The sequence below is a fragment of the Heterocephalus glaber genome, unplaced genomic scaffold (assembly GCF_053883595.1).
Source record: "Heterocephalus glaber isolate CG9 unplaced genomic scaffold, H.glaber_assembly_v1.0 deba00001497, whole genome shotgun sequence".
Taxonomy (NCBI): domain Eukaryota; kingdom Metazoa; phylum Chordata; class Mammalia; order Rodentia; family Bathyergidae; genus Heterocephalus; species Heterocephalus glaber.
This window is the reverse complement of record NW_028258320.1, coordinates 40,394,425-40,409,744: the sequence shown is the minus strand read 5'-3', so window position 1 is coordinate 40,409,744 and position 15,320 is coordinate 40,394,425. Positions and strand designations below refer to the sequence as shown.

The 15,320-nt window shown below is 35.6% G+C and overlaps 1 protein-coding gene across 4 annotated transcripts in view; it reads left to right on the top strand.

Annotated features, from left to right (window-relative positions):
• The window catches only part of Htr7 (5-hydroxytryptamine receptor 7), a 102,266-nt gene that overhangs the window by 39,512 nt on the left and 47,434 nt on the right, over positions 1–15,320 (top strand). The window contains exon 1 of one of the 4 annotated variants that reach the window (XM_087184892.1): positions 2,516–2,648. The exons of the other annotated variants lie outside the window; for them this stretch is intronic. The gene's annotated coding sequence lies outside the window, so the exon portion shown is untranslated. Of the gene's footprint in view, positions 1–2,515; positions 2,649–15,320 lie in introns of those variants that run through there. 4 annotated transcript variants of the gene reach the window in all.

The window sequence follows — 15,320 nt, the reverse complement described above, 5'->3', positions numbered from 1 at the left end:
TGCTTTGGTCTCATAACTTCCTGTCTATGCCCCAGTCACCCTTTTGGAATGGGAATGTGTACTCTGTCCCACTAGTGTATGTTAGAAATACATAACTTACTTTTTATAGGAACTGTCAGCTAAGAATGTGCCTTGTGTCAAGAGGAGACTTTGGACTTAGGCTTTTTTTAAAACGTAGTTTTGTATTGGTAACTGTTGGAAAGTAATTCTCTATAGGTTTTTAGTGTTTTTGTACATTGCATGAGCCAGACACTAACTGCTATGTCTTCCAGACTAAATATTAAAGAGTATTTGTATAGTGAACAGTCTCAAAATTTAGAACTAATGTGTCCCTCTAGAGCAAAAGCAGGCATGTTTACTGCACAGCACAATAAAGATAATGTTTTTCTCTCGAGCAGAAGACATAGCTATAAGAGATTCACACTCTTTAAGGTTATGTTCCTCTCTTGTAACACAAGCAACTGTACAGTCAGGTGCTTTCTGGTCCTCTCCAAGAGTTGGGGCCCCAGGAACGGATACAAAAATGCTAATATTCTGAATACTGCTGTTGTTATGAGTAGTAAACTTTCTCTTCTCTCAAATTCAGGAATCTCATGTCTTCTACCAGCATTCAAGAAAGAATGTCAAGCTAATTTTTTTTCTTTTGGTTTCTAAAGAGAATAAATTTTCAGATTCTTCACATTTCTTGATATTTCTTGTCCCTTCTAGATAAGCATTGGTAAAGTACTTGATATCTTTATCTTTTCTTCCTTTCTTCATCATTTCTATCTTGTGAATATTTTTTCCTGTGAAGGCTTTTCTAGGCCTATTGTAGCATTTATAGCCCCATCCTTGTTTCTGAAAAAGATCAAGTAAAGGACTATTAAAAGTGATGCACTCTGGTTATTAGATTTGAAACAAAATGTGCCATGAATTTATGTCTAGTATGGTAACATTTCAATAAAATGATTTATATTCTTTTTTATTTTAATAATTTAAGAATTAATCTTCAATGAAAAGTAAGTACCATGTTATATTAAGGAATTGGAGATGTGTGTTTCTTTAAAAAATTTTTTTCTTCTTCACATCTGCTTTTTATTAGTGCGTTATGGTTATACAGATTAATGGGTTTCATTTTGGCCAATTCATACATATGCATAGTGTACCTTAATCATCCCCCCCCCCCGTATCCTCTTCCCCCAACCGACTGCCCCAGTTTTATGTTGTTTTCAGGGATTTAAATGCATATAATCTATTTGATCATATCCATACCTGTATTGCCTGTCCTTACACTTTCCCCACCCCTCATTCCATTCTTCTAGTTTAGTAATAGTCTCCCTTCTACTTTCTTGGCATCTTTTATAAGTTTCACATATCAGGAGAACTATAATATTTGTTCTTTTGAATCTGGCTTATTTAACTTAGCATATTGACCTCCAGATATGTTCATTTTCCTGCCAATGACAATTTCATTTTTATTTATGACAGAATGATATTATATATATATACACACACACATAAAATAGATATATATCTTTTTTTATTCATTCATCTGTTGATGGGCATCTAGGCTGGTTCCATATCTGGATTATTGTGAATTATGCCACAATAAACGTAAGAATAAAGGTAGCCCTATAATTTGTGGATTTTAATTCCTTTGGGTAAATACCAAAGTGTAACTGGATTGAATGGTAGCTCTATTTTGAGTTTTTTGAGGAATGGTATTGTTTTAGATTTCTTTCTTAGCTAGTCCATTATTGGTATTGAAAGGTATTGATTTTCTGATGATGATTTTTTTATCCTGCTACTTTGCTGAGTTTATCAGTTCTAAAAGACTTCTGGTGGAGTTTTTAGGGTGTTCTAAATTTAGGGTTTTCTAAGTAATATCTGACTTCTTTCTTTCCTATTTTTATCCCACTTATTTATTTCCCTTGCCTAATTGCTGTAGCTAAAATTTTAAGAATTGTATTTGATAGTAGTGAGAGTGGACATCCTTGCCTTGTTCCTGATTTTAGAGGAAATTGGTTTAAGATTTCCCACATTCATAATGATGGTGGTTGTGGGTTTTTTTTATATGGCTTTTATTACCCTGAGGAATGATCCTTCAATGTCTAATTTCTTCAGGGCATTTATTATGAAAGAATGCTGAATTATGTTGAAGGTTTCTGTGTCAATTGAAATGATCATGTAATTTTTATCTTTGATTTTAATTATATTGTCTATTATGTTCATTGATTTGTATCTGTAGTACTGTCCTTGCATCCCTGGAATGAAGCCAGCTTGATCATGCTGTTTGTGATAGCTAACTGATTTTGTCAGTTTGAGTAAGAAATGCCCAGCTAAATTGGATCAGCATAGTTCTGGGTGTGGCTGAAGGGATTTACTGAAGACAGAAGACCCACCCTGGGTATGAGTGACAGCAACCAATAGGCTTGCCACCTGCATGGAATAAAAGGGAAAGGAAAGGAATGCTTACTTCTGTTTCTTCAGCAGAGCTCAGTCTTCAGCTTCACTGTCTTCTGGCTTTTACCACAGACCCTTCGGCCTCCTGATACAGACTTGCATGAGATACTACGTTGAGCTTCAGGCCTTGAGCTGGATCCTTCAGATCTCCAGGATACATGAAGCCCTTTTACAGTTTTGTACACCTGAGTATGAAAGTGGCCATTGTAAGCCAATCTTGTAAATTCTTATATATTTGCAGTATAAATCTGTTTCTCTAGTAAGCACCCGCTGATACAGTGTATGATCATTTAAATGTGTTGTTGAATTTAGTTTGAGAGCCTTTTATTGAGGATTTTACATCAGTGTTCATGAAGGATATTGGCCTATAGTTTTCTTTTATGTTGTGGCCTAGTCTGGCTTTGGTAACAGGATGATGGTGGTCTTGTAGAATGAGTTTGGAAGTGTTCCTTCCCTTTCTATTTCATGGAATAGTTTAAAGAGCATTGGTGTTAATTTTTCTTTAAAGGTCTGGTAAACCTATCTGGTTCAGCAGTGGACCAATCTGGTCCCAGACTTTTCTTTATTGGGTGACTTTTTATTACTGCTTTGTTCTCAGTGATTGTTATATTTCTGTTTAGGGTTTTTATATCCTCTTGGTTCAGTTTTGGGAGATCATATATGTGTAGAAATTTATCCATTTCTTCTAGATTTTCCAATTTATTAAAATAAGGTTTTCAAAGGGGTCCCTAATAATCTTCTAGATTTTAGTTGTGTCTGTTGTTACATCTCCCCCCGCCAGCTATGATTGTATTGATTTGGATCTGTGCCCTCTTTTGGTTAGGTTGGCTAAGGATTTATCCATCATGTTTATGTTTTCAAAGAACCAAATCTTTGTCTCACTGATCCTGTGTATTATTCTTTTAGTGCCTATCTCATTAATTTCACCTCTTTATTATTTTTTCTGTTAGTTTTGCTTTTAGTTCATTCTTGTTTTTCCAGAACCTTAAAATGCATCATTATTTGAGATCTCTCTGACTTGTTTTTTTTTTTTTTTGAGACAGCGTCTCACTGTGTAGTTCAGACTGGCCTTGAACTCACTGTGAAGCCTAGGCTGGCCTCAAACTCAAGGGATCCTTCTACCTCAGCCTCCCAAGTGCTGGGATTATAGGTGTGTGCCATCACGCCCAGCTTTCCCTGACTTTTTTTTTTTGTATATCTTTTTATTGGTACATTTTAGGTGTACAATATAATGACATTCATCATTGGAGATATGCACCTTTACATACTCTCTTGGTTCTTACTTTTTCCCCCTTCCCCTGCCCTCCCTTCAACCCCTCCATCCCTCCCTATTTACAAAGACTTTGTTTCCATTTTTTCATTTTTCTCATATTAATTCCATTCCCTTCTTTCCTTTCCCCTACCATGACTTTTTGATGTAGGCACTCATCGCTATAAACTTCTCTTTTAGAAATGCTTTTGCTGTATCTCAGAGATTCTGGTACATTGTATTTCCATTTTCATTTAACTTTAAGAATTTCAAAATTTTCTGCTTGCTTCTTTCTCTCTCTCTCTTCTTTTCTTTCTGTTTTTTGAGACAGAGTCTCCCTATATAGTTTAGGCTGGCCTTGAGCTCACTATGTGGCCCAGGTTGGCCTTGAACTCACAGTGATCCTCCTGCCTCAGCCTCCTGAGTACTGGGATTACAGCCATGCGCCACCGCACTTGGCTCCTCCTGATTTCTTCAACAATGCACTGATTATTTAAAAGTGAGTTATATATTTTCCATGTTTGTATAGTTCAGTGTTTTGTATTTATGAAGGCTTGTTTTAATGGCCTAACATACGATACATCCCATGAGCTGCAGAAAAGAATGTGTATTCTGTACTTGTTGCATGGAATGTTCTGTAGACATCTACTAAGTCAATTTGATCAGTAGTGTAGTTTAATTCTGATGTTTATATGTTGATTTTTTTGTCTTTTTGATCTATCTATTGGTGAGGTAGGAGTATTGAAGTTACTCACTGTTATTGTATTGGGATGTTGTATCAGTCAGTGCTTAGTAGAGAAACATATTTAATGCAACACACACAAATATATAAGAATTTACAAGATTGGCTTACAGTAGCTGCCCACAGAGTCAGGTGTGGAAGAGCATAAGAGGTCTGTCTATGTGCTGGAGATCTGAAGGATCCAGTAGAAGCCTGGAGCTCAGTGTAGGGTCCTGTGTGATTCCGTATCAAAAGGGCACAGGGTCCGTGATGGAAGCTGAAGAGTCTGTGCTGGAAGCCAGGAGACAATGTGCAGGGTGAAGGTGAAGATTGGAGCTCTTCCAAAGAAACAGAAGTGAGGCTTCTTCCTTTTTCGTTTCCCCTTTATACCATTCAAGTGACAGGCTGCCCAGAAGTGGGTCTTCTGTCTTCAGTAAATCCCCTCAGCCACACTAGAATCTATGCCGATCCAATTTAGTTGGGCATTTCTTACTAAGTTGACACAATTAGTTTACTGTCACAGATGTATATGTCCCTTTATGTTAAGTAATGTTTGTCTTATGAAGTTGGGTGCACTGATGTTCAGTGTATATGTATTTGCAGCTATTATATCTTCTTGGTGAATTTTTCCTCTTAACAATATACAGTGGCCTTTGTCTTGTGTAATTTTGCTTTGAAGTTTGCTTTGTCAGATATGAGCATAGCTTCCCTGCTTGCTTTTGGTTTCCATTTGCATGGAATATTGTTTTCTATCTTTTCACTTTCATTCTGTGTGTGTGTGTGTGTGTGTGTGTGTGTGTTTGTGTGTCTTTTCTAGTGAGATGTGTTTCTTGCAAGCAATAAAGAGTTAGGTCTTGTTTTTTAATCCAATGTGGCAGCCTCTGTCTTTTTATTGCAGAATTAAGACCATTTACATTCAGAGTTAATATAGAAAGGCATGTACTAATTGCTGTTGGTTGGTTTTCTGTTTAATTCTTCCCTAATTTTCTATAGCTTGTCTACTCTTCCTCTTCTGTGTATAGTATTCCTATAAGTATCTTCTGCAATTCTGGCTTAATGGCCATGAATTTCTTTTGTTATGCTTATCTTGGAAAGCCTTTATTTCTCCTTAAATTTTGTTTTTTTGTTCTTTTGTTTTTGGTACTGGGGATTGAACTCGGGTCCTTGCACTTCTGAGTCATGAGGCAGAACCACTGAGCTAAATCCCCGGCTTTCCTTCAATTTTGAAGATTATCTTGCTGATTATAATAATCTAGCTTTGCAGTTATTTTCCTTCTGGGGTTGAAATGCAGCATTCTCTGCCCTCCTGGTCTTTAGGGTTTCTTCAGAGAAGTCTGAAATTACTCTCATGGGTTTGCCTCTATTAATGACTTGGTGGTTTCATTCTTATAGCTTTCAATATTCTTTCCTTTTTCTGTATTCTTGTCGTCTTAGTTATAATATCATGTGGTGTGGTTCTTTTCTAGTCATGCTTGTTTGGGGTTCTGAATGCCTCCTGTAATTGGGTGTCTATACCTTTACCAAGATTTGGGAAGTTTTCTGTTTTTATTTTATTGAATAGTTTTTTTTATGCAATTAGTCTGTACTGTATATTGATGCCCTTTTTCTACACCAATAATTTATACCTTTGTTTTATAGTCATGTCCTGCAGTCCTTGAATGTTTTATTCATCATTTATTATTTTTTCTTAGTGTCTGTGCAATAATTCCTCAACCATGTCTTCACGTTTGAAGCTCTTTCTTCTGCTTAGTGTTGTTAATTGGTGAAGCTTTCCACTGAGTTTTTGATTTGACTTACACTTTTCTTTTCTAGACATTGGTTCTTCAGAATCTCTCTTTGTTGAATTGCTTCTTCATATCCTGCATTGTCTTCCTTAGTTCATCAAAGTGTTTATTTATATTCTCTTTGAAGTCATTAATAATTATATAAATCAGTCATTTGAGTTCTTTATCTGACATTTCATCTACTTTGATATTTTTTACATTCAGTTACTGACAAATTATGGACATTTGTCATGTCATGAGTCATGTTGCCATCTTTTTTCATCTTTTTGCATTTCTGTACAGAGATTTTTGCATCTGTTGGGGTGGATATTTCTTCCACTTTTGCTTGTGGGTCCTTTTAGTGTCCAGCTTTCTTTGAGATTTTCAGGGCCACTCAGAAGGGAGAAAACATATTGCAGTAAAGATAAAACAGTTAATGATATGTGCTAAAAACCAATAACAACACCAGCATTAACAATAGAAAAATAATCAGCAATAATGATATAGGCACAAAGAAAAATCAGATATTAAAAAACATACCGTAAAAAACAATTTAAAACAGTAGCACCATTTATAGTAGAAAAGAAATCAGCAATAATAATATGAATTAACAGGCTAAAAATTAATAAAGATTAATAATAATAAAACTGGAGGGATGGGGAAAGGAAAAGATATTGTTTTTTTTTCTGGTACTGGGAATTGAACTCAGGACCTTGTGGTGGACAGGCAGGCACAGTGTCACTGAGCTAAATCCTGGCTAGAAAGGAAAAAAATGTAAGAAGTAAACTTTCAAAAAGAAAAAGGAAATGAGGTGGAGGAAGAGAAAGAAAACTGATAAAAATACAGTAGAAAAATTTAAAAAAGTAAATAAAATTAACTAATAGTAACTGAAAAAAAAAAACAAACAAGAGAAAGAAAAGAAAAAGAAGAAATCAGAAAAAAAAAGAGGATAAACCAAAACTCAAAATAAAAAAAAAATCCCAAGACAAAACAACAACAAAAAAATAAAAATAAAAATTACACACACATGGAGAAATGAGTCTGAAAAGTTCTTCCTTGTCAAGGTATTTAGGTGGGGAGTTTCTTTCCAGAACCTGTAGCATTGGAATTCACTAGCTTCTGTATCGGGGAGGGATGGTAAATCACAATTGGGAGCTATTGTGTTTCCACAAGGATTTAACAGCTTTTTCCTGTGTGAATGCTGTTATGACTTGCATTTCCTACTGGGAGGGGTCAGTGATATGTTATTTGCTCTGCATTGTATTTACTCAAGAGGTTTTTAGTGTTTGTGTCCTTCTGTGAACCCTGAGTCACTGATAATTCCAGCTACCTTTGTGGCCTGTGGGCTTCTCAAATGCCCAGTTACTCTAGAGTTTCCTTTGTCCATATACCTATGAACTTGGTAGATGTCTAAGCAAAGGTGTATCACAGTCGTGATGGTGAGTGGGGAAAATAAATAGACCACTGTATTTTCTGATGGAGGGAGGTTGTAAAGGGAGCCAGGTAGTCTCCTGGGCTTAATTCCAGCACATTTAGACCCTGCTTCCTCAGAAAACCACATGTGAGGGCCCTGTTCCACAACCTGAGCTTACTACTGCTTAAACTTTTCAGTGGATCTGTGAAATAGCTCTACTTCTTTCCACACTGTTTCTTATGGCTGTTTTCCACCCAGTTGCTGCAATAGGGTGACCCCAGAGACCATGAACTGTGTTTTTTTCTTCTGATTCCTAGAGTAGCTTAGTTTTCAACACAAACCTCTTTACAAAATGGTTCTTGAATTTGTCAAGTGCTACCATGGATTTGTTCTCCAAAGATAGCCTGTCCTGTGGAAGGTGTCACTTTCAGAGTAAAATGTCCCACTGTATTTGCAGCTTACTGTAACTGGTTTTTTTCTGGGGCTACGCCATCAGTCCATTACTTAGCACTGGGGCTGCCAGGCCTCTCTAGGCTTACCTTGTGTTTGCAGAGTTAGCTTCCCCTACCCACCCCTGGAACTGGGGTTACTTTCCAGACTGCTTTGTTTTTTCCTGTGTTGTTTTCTGTTTCTCTTGAGTTTTTTAGTTTTCTTGTTGACTCTTTCTTGACTCTTGGAGGTCTCCTCTCTTTCTTCTTGCTATCTCGTTTTTTCCAGATGTTTCAATTCTGGATCTTAGAGAGGCTGTGATTTTCTGCAGACTTCTATTCCACCACCTTAGAGCTTGGATTTAACCTTTTGATCAATTCTGGAACTGTTGAGACTTTGGGGACTTTTGGAGATGGAAGGAATGCATTTTGTGTTATGAAATTGACGTGAGATTTTGGGAGCCAGAATGTTATGGTTTACATATGAAGTGTCTCCCCAAGACTTAAGTATTCAGGGCTTGATCCTCAATACAGCAAAGTTCAGAGATGGGACTTACAGAGGTGCCTATATCATGAGGGTGCTAACCTCGTCAATGGATTAATCCACTGATGAATTTATAACTGAATGGGCTATTAGGAGGTGGGGGCAGTTGGAGGAAGCAGGTCACTGGTGATGAGCCTTTGAAAGATATATCTTGTCCTTGGCTCCTTCCTCCATCTCCAGCTTGCTCACTCTGCTTCTTGGCTGTTGTACAGTGAGCAACTTTCTATCACCATGATATTTTTGCCTCACCATAGGCCTAAAAGCAATGGAACCAGCCAAAACCAGACTGAAATATCTGAAACTAAGCGGAAATAAACTTTTTTTTTTTAAGTTGACTTTTGCTTTGTCTCAGCAGCCTATCAAGGAGCAGGGGACATTTTTACATTTTCTGACACCTCTTCAATCTCTTTTTTTCAGAGTAGTGTAATTACCTTTGTAAAGGTCTTTTGCTTCCTTGGTTAGGTTGATTCCTAGATATTTCATTTTTCTTGAAGCTACTGTGAATGGCATTATTTTCATAATTTCCTTCTCATCCTGTTCATTGTTGATATGCACAAATGCTAATGTGTTTTTTTGTGTGTGTTGATCTTGTATTCTACTATATTGCTGGAGTTTGTTATTAATTCTGAAAATTTTTTGGTGGAGTTTTTTGAGTCTTCTATGTAGAATATCATGTTATCTGTAAATAATGATAATTTCAATTCGTCCTTTCCTATATGTATCCCTTTTGTTTCTTTCACATATGTAATTGCTCTAGCTAATTTTCCTTTCCCCTACACCTCCCACTTCCTCTGCTCCTTTAGATCTTTTCTTCCTGTAATACAATATCAATTATACATTTTTTAAATTACAATATGAAGATCTAGGAGACATTACCATACATTTTACAGAATTTAAAAGAGTATAGAAAGCATATTTCAAAAATCTGTTTTGAAATAAATTTGACAACTTCTAAGAAGTACCTTGGAAGACAAATTAATGAAACTAACTCTGGAAGAAATATAAAATTTAAATAGCACCTATTAAAGAAAGTATATTCCTACCTTGAAAACCTACCTATATGACAACAGCAGGCTCATATACATTTTAACTGATATATTATATCAAACAATTAAAGCAGAAAAAAGAAGGGACACTTCTCCCCTCATTTTAGGAACTCAACATTGTGCTAATCCTAAAACTGGATAAAGATAATAGAAGAAAAAAGTATGAACATAGATAGAAATTTGTTTAACAAAACAAACTATTAGAAGTCAGATCTGGCAGTATGTAGAAGGTGGTTTTGTTATAGGGATGGCAGTGTTGGTTCAGCATTGGAAGATCCACCCCCAAAAAGTCATCATTTTAACAGAGGACAGGAAAAAGCCATATGATCCTGTCATTAGTTGGAGAAAAAGTATTGGACTAAATTCCACAGTTGTTCATGGTAAAAGCTATCAGGAGACTAGAAGTAGAACAGAACTTTCTCAACAGATTAAAGACATGTACTCCATACTTCCAGTGAGAATGCCTTTTATGAATGGAGAAGCTACAATGCTTTCTCCTTAAGGTGGGGACGAAGGGCAGTTATGCTTATTCTTTCTCTGTCCATTAAACTTTGAAACCTAGGCCCCACCAAAATAGTCTGGCAATAAAATGACACAATTAGGATAGGATTAACAAGGTAAAAGCAAAATCATTACATGTAGATGAAATGATCATCTACAGAGAAAATACTAAGAAATCTCTAGGAGCCCCTAGAACTTGTATTTGAATTTAGCAGGATTAAAAAACACAAGGTATATATAAAAATTCAGGTCTGTGTATACTTGCTATAAATGAAGAATTGGATATTGAAATTTAAAAGTTATGTAAGAGTATAAAGGATCTAGAAAAGTTAAAAAAAACAAAAACAGTGTTGGAAGACATTTAGTGCCTAATTTTAAGACTTCTAAAGCTACAGTAATCAAGGCAGTGTTGGTGTAAGGAAAGACATATAGATCATTTTAATAAAACAGAGAATCTAGAAATAGAACTACACATATATGGTCCACTGAGTTTTGAAAGATTATTTAACATTAGCATTTTATAGAATATAAACACAATTCAAGAGCCGAGGAAGAGAGAGTGTTTTCTGCAAATGGCACTAGAACACCTGGTATCTGTATATAAAAAATAAACCTCAACACTTTTTTCCATACATGAAAATAACTTGAAGGGATCTATGAACCTAAATAAGAAAGCCTAAAAGTATAAAACTTTAAGAAGAAATTATAAGGAAAAATGTTTATGAATTCAGGGTAGGCAAGAACTACCTAGTATACAAAAGACATGATGTATAAAAGAAAAAAATTGATAAATGAGATTCCATCAAAATTTAGAACTTTAAATGCCATCATTAAAATGAAAAGTAGTTCTTAAACAGACCATATTTGCAATGCATATAACCTCTGACCAGAATATATAAAGAATTCTTAGAGCTCATTAATAGACAACCCAATTAAAAAGTAGATGTAAGAAGATGATAAATAACCAATATAGTACAAGGAAAGGTGTGCAACTCTAGAATCAGAAGAATACTAATCAGTACAATAACAAGATTGAATTATACACTCATTAGGGAGATGAAGTTAAAAGCTTTAAAAGTTTTAAAAGCCTTGTCATGAGTTTTTGTTTTTGTTGGATTCTCCCCCTTTGCATTTAATTTGTCACGCCCAATGGATTCATTCTGCTGAGTTTCCTGGGGTTGCGATCCTCATTGTCTTTTCTAAGGTATTGTGTAAAATTTTTTGGAGTGCCAGTTTGATATTCATGAAGTTCCTGAGGTGCTCTTTATCACGAAAGTATCTTATTTCTCCATCAATTTTGAAAGATAGTTTTGCAGGGTACATCAATCTGGGTTGGAGGCTGTTTTAGTTTAGGGCTTGAAATACATCACTCCAAGCTCTTCTTGCCTTGAAGGTTTGTGTTGAGAAGTCTGCTGTAATTCTTATGGGCTTTCCTTTGTATGTGATTTGTTTCTTTTCTCTGTTTGTAGAATTTTGTTCTTCTGTTGGATTTCTGGACTCCTAACTATTATATGCCTATGTGTAGATTTTTTTTTGATCAAGGCTAGCTGGAGTCCTATATGCCTCACTTATCTGTATGTCAAGTTCTTTTCCCCTCCTTGGGAAGTTTTTTGTCATCACTTCTGTGAACAGTTTTTTAATGTCATCTGCACTCTCTCCTCTTTCTTCATTGACTCCAATCAGTCTTATGTTATTCTTCTTTGCATCGTCTAGCAGTTGCTGGATTGATTTCTTGTGTTCCTTTACAATTTTAAAGCAATTTTTCTTTTCCTGGTCACTAATTGCAATCTTTTCTTCTATATCTGAAATTCTGTCCTCACATTGGTTCATTCTGCTGCACAGACTTTCGATGGAGTTTTTAATCTCCTGGAAATCTGTTTGCATCTGTTTTATGGATTCCATTTGTTTCCTATGTTGGGATTCCATCATGATCCTCAGATCCTCTATTTTTTTATCTGTGTCCTCTCTAGATTTATTAATCATGTCTTGCACCATGAGCAAAATCTTTGCTGTTATCTGAGTAATTATTTCTGATTTCATTTTTCCCAGATCCTCTTTTGTTGCCAGTTCAGAGAGTCCAGGTGGTTGAGTATCAGATTGTTCCATCTTGTTTCCCATTGGGGTTGCTGTAGGTGATCCAGAAGTCTGTTTTTGAGGCTTGTTTACATGTCTTCTCATTTCCACGGTGAGGGGGGTGCTTCTGGCACCCTCGCAGCTCACCTTCTCTGCCCTAGGAGCTTGGGATGGCTGTGGGGGAGCTTCCTTCCAGGTGCTGGGACCAGCTCAGCTTCTCTGCCCTAGGAGCTTGGGATGGTGGCAGGGGAGCCTGCTCTGGCTAATTTTCAAGTACTGTGTTGAATAGAAGAGGTGACAGTGTGCTTCCTTTTCTTGTTCCTGATTTTAGGGGGAGAGCTTTTAATTTTTCCCCATTTAATATGATACTGACTATTGGTTTGTCATAAATAGCCTTTACCATATTCAAGTATGGTCTTTCTATATCTGTTTTCTTCAGTGTTTTTATCATGAAGGGGTGTTGGATTTTGTTAAAAGCCTTTTGTGCATCTATTGATATGATCATATGATTTTTTTTCTGGTACCAGGCATCAAACTCAGGACCTTGCGCTTATAAGGCAGGCATGGCACCACTGAGCTAAATCCCCAGCCCATAAATCTCATATATTCTTTTTTTTTTCCATACTGGGGATTGAACTCAGACCTTGTACTTTTGAGGCAGGTGCAGCACCACTGAGCTAAATACCTGTCCCTGATCATTTGATTTTTGACCTTGCTCCTGTTTATGTGATGTATTACATTTATTGACTTTCCTGTGTTGAATTATCCTTGCATCTCTGGGATAAAACCTACTTGATCATGATGTATGATTTTTTTGATAATGCCCTGCATTCTATTTACTAATATCTTGTTGAGGATTTTTGCATCTATGTTCCTTAAAGATATTGGCATACAGTTTTCTTTGTGTTAGGTTGTTATCTGGTTTGGGGGTCAGGGTGATACTGGTTTCCATAAATGAGTTCAGGAGCACTCTATCTTTTTTAATTTCTTTGAAGAGCTTGAGGAGTATTGGTGTTCTTAAAGGTTTTGTAGAATTCAGCAGTGAATGCATCAGGTCCTGGGCTTTATATAGTGGATAGATTCTTTATTACTGTGTCAGTTTCATTGCTTGTTATTAGGTTGTTACACATATTTTTGTCTTCTTGGGTTAGTTATGGTAGTTTGTATGTATCTAGAAATTTGTCCACTTCTTCAAAATTCACTAATTTGTTGGAGTATAATTTTATGAATGCCTATCTTCTGAATTTCTACAGTGTCGTTATTTCACCTTTTTCATTTCTAATTGTATTGATGCTAGTCTCTTTGGCTATTTCTCAGTAAGCCTGGCTAGGAGCTTGTCTATTTTATTTATTCTTTCAAAGAACCAGTTCTTTGATTTGTTGATTTTTTTCTCTCTCTCTCTTTTTTTTTAGTCTCAATTGCATTGATTGCCACTCTCATCTTTATAATTTTTCTCCTTAATTTCGGTTTTGGGGTGGTTTGTTGTTGTTTCTTAAGTATCATAAAATTTCTTATAAGGTTTTCTATTTGAGCTTACTTTGTTTTCCTAATATGAGTATTAATTGCAATGAATTTTCCTCTAGGAACTGCTTTCATAGTGTCCCAGAGGTTTCAATGAGTTGTACCATCATTGTCATTAATTTCCAGAAATTTTTAAATTTCTTATTTGATTTCTTCTATGACACGTTGGTTGTTTAAGAGTATATTGTTAATTTTCTAGGAGCTTTTGCTTTTTCCAAAATTTCTCCTGTTGATTTCTGTTTTCATTACACAGTGGTCTGATAGTATGCACGGGGCACTTTCTATTCTTTTATACTTATTTAAGCAGGAGTTGTGGACTAGTATGTGATCTCTTTTGGAAAAAGTACCATATGCTGCTGAAAAGATTGTATTCTCTGTCATAGAGAGATGGAATACTCTGTATATATCCATTATGTCCACATGTTCAAGGGTGTGGTTCAACTCTGAAATTTCTTTATTGGGTTTTTGTTTAGTTGATCTATCTCTTTGTGAAAATAAAGGGTTAAAATCCTCTACTATGACTGTGTTGGTATTTAGTTAGTATTTAATTTTAGCAGTTTTTGTTTTGTGAAGATAGGTGCTCCAGTGTTCCGTGCATATTTATCAGTGTTATCTCTTATTGTTAGATTGTTCCCTTAACTAGTATTCTTTGTCTCTTCTAATCAGTTTTAGCTTGAAGTTTGCCATGTCTGATGTTAGAATTGCTATCCTTGCTTGTTTTTGGAGTCCTGGTACATGAAGTGTTGTTTTCGATCTTTTAATTTTTAGTCTATGAATATCTTTTTGGTTTAGATGAGCTTCTTGAATGCAAGATTATTGGATTCTGCTTTTTGATCTAGTCTGCCACTCTGTGTCTTTTAATTTGGAGAGTTGCGGGCATTAACATTAAGAGATATTACTGAGATGTGTTAGTTATTTATTATCATTGCCTTCTTTACTTGTTGGTGTATCCTTTGTTTTTCTTTTCCTGATGTTTCTTTGTTGCTGTTTATCCCTTGACCTTACTAGTTTCCTCTGTGTCTTTAGCTGTGTCCAATTTGTTGTTTCTATTGAAAATATTCATAAGTATTTTCTCTAGAGCTGGTTTAACACTCATATATCTTTTGAGCTGGTCTTTTTCATGGAAATATCTTATTTCTCCATCTATTTTGAAGGATAACTTTGCTGGATAAGTTAATTTGAGTTGGGAGTTGTTTTTAAGGTTTGAAATACTTCACTCCAAGCTCTTCTGGCCATTAGGGTTTATGTTGAGAAGTCTGCCATGATACTATTGGTTTACCTTTATATGTAATTTTTTGATTTTCTCAGGCAGCTTTTAAAATTCTGCACCCCCCTCCCCAGCTGGCTATCTGGTAATTTACTAAGGATATACCTTGGTGAGCTTCTTTTTTCATCGTAATTGTTGGTGTTCTGTAAGCGTTGCTTACTTCTATTTATTCTATAATTTTATTTTATTTTTTTGCTTAAATTATTTTATTGGTACATTTTAGGTATACAATACGTTTACATTTATTATTGGATGCTTGTATCTGTACATGGTGTATCTTAGTTCTTATTTTTTCCCCATTCCTTGTGCTCCCTTCACCCCATCCACCCTTCCCTATTTACAAAGACTTTG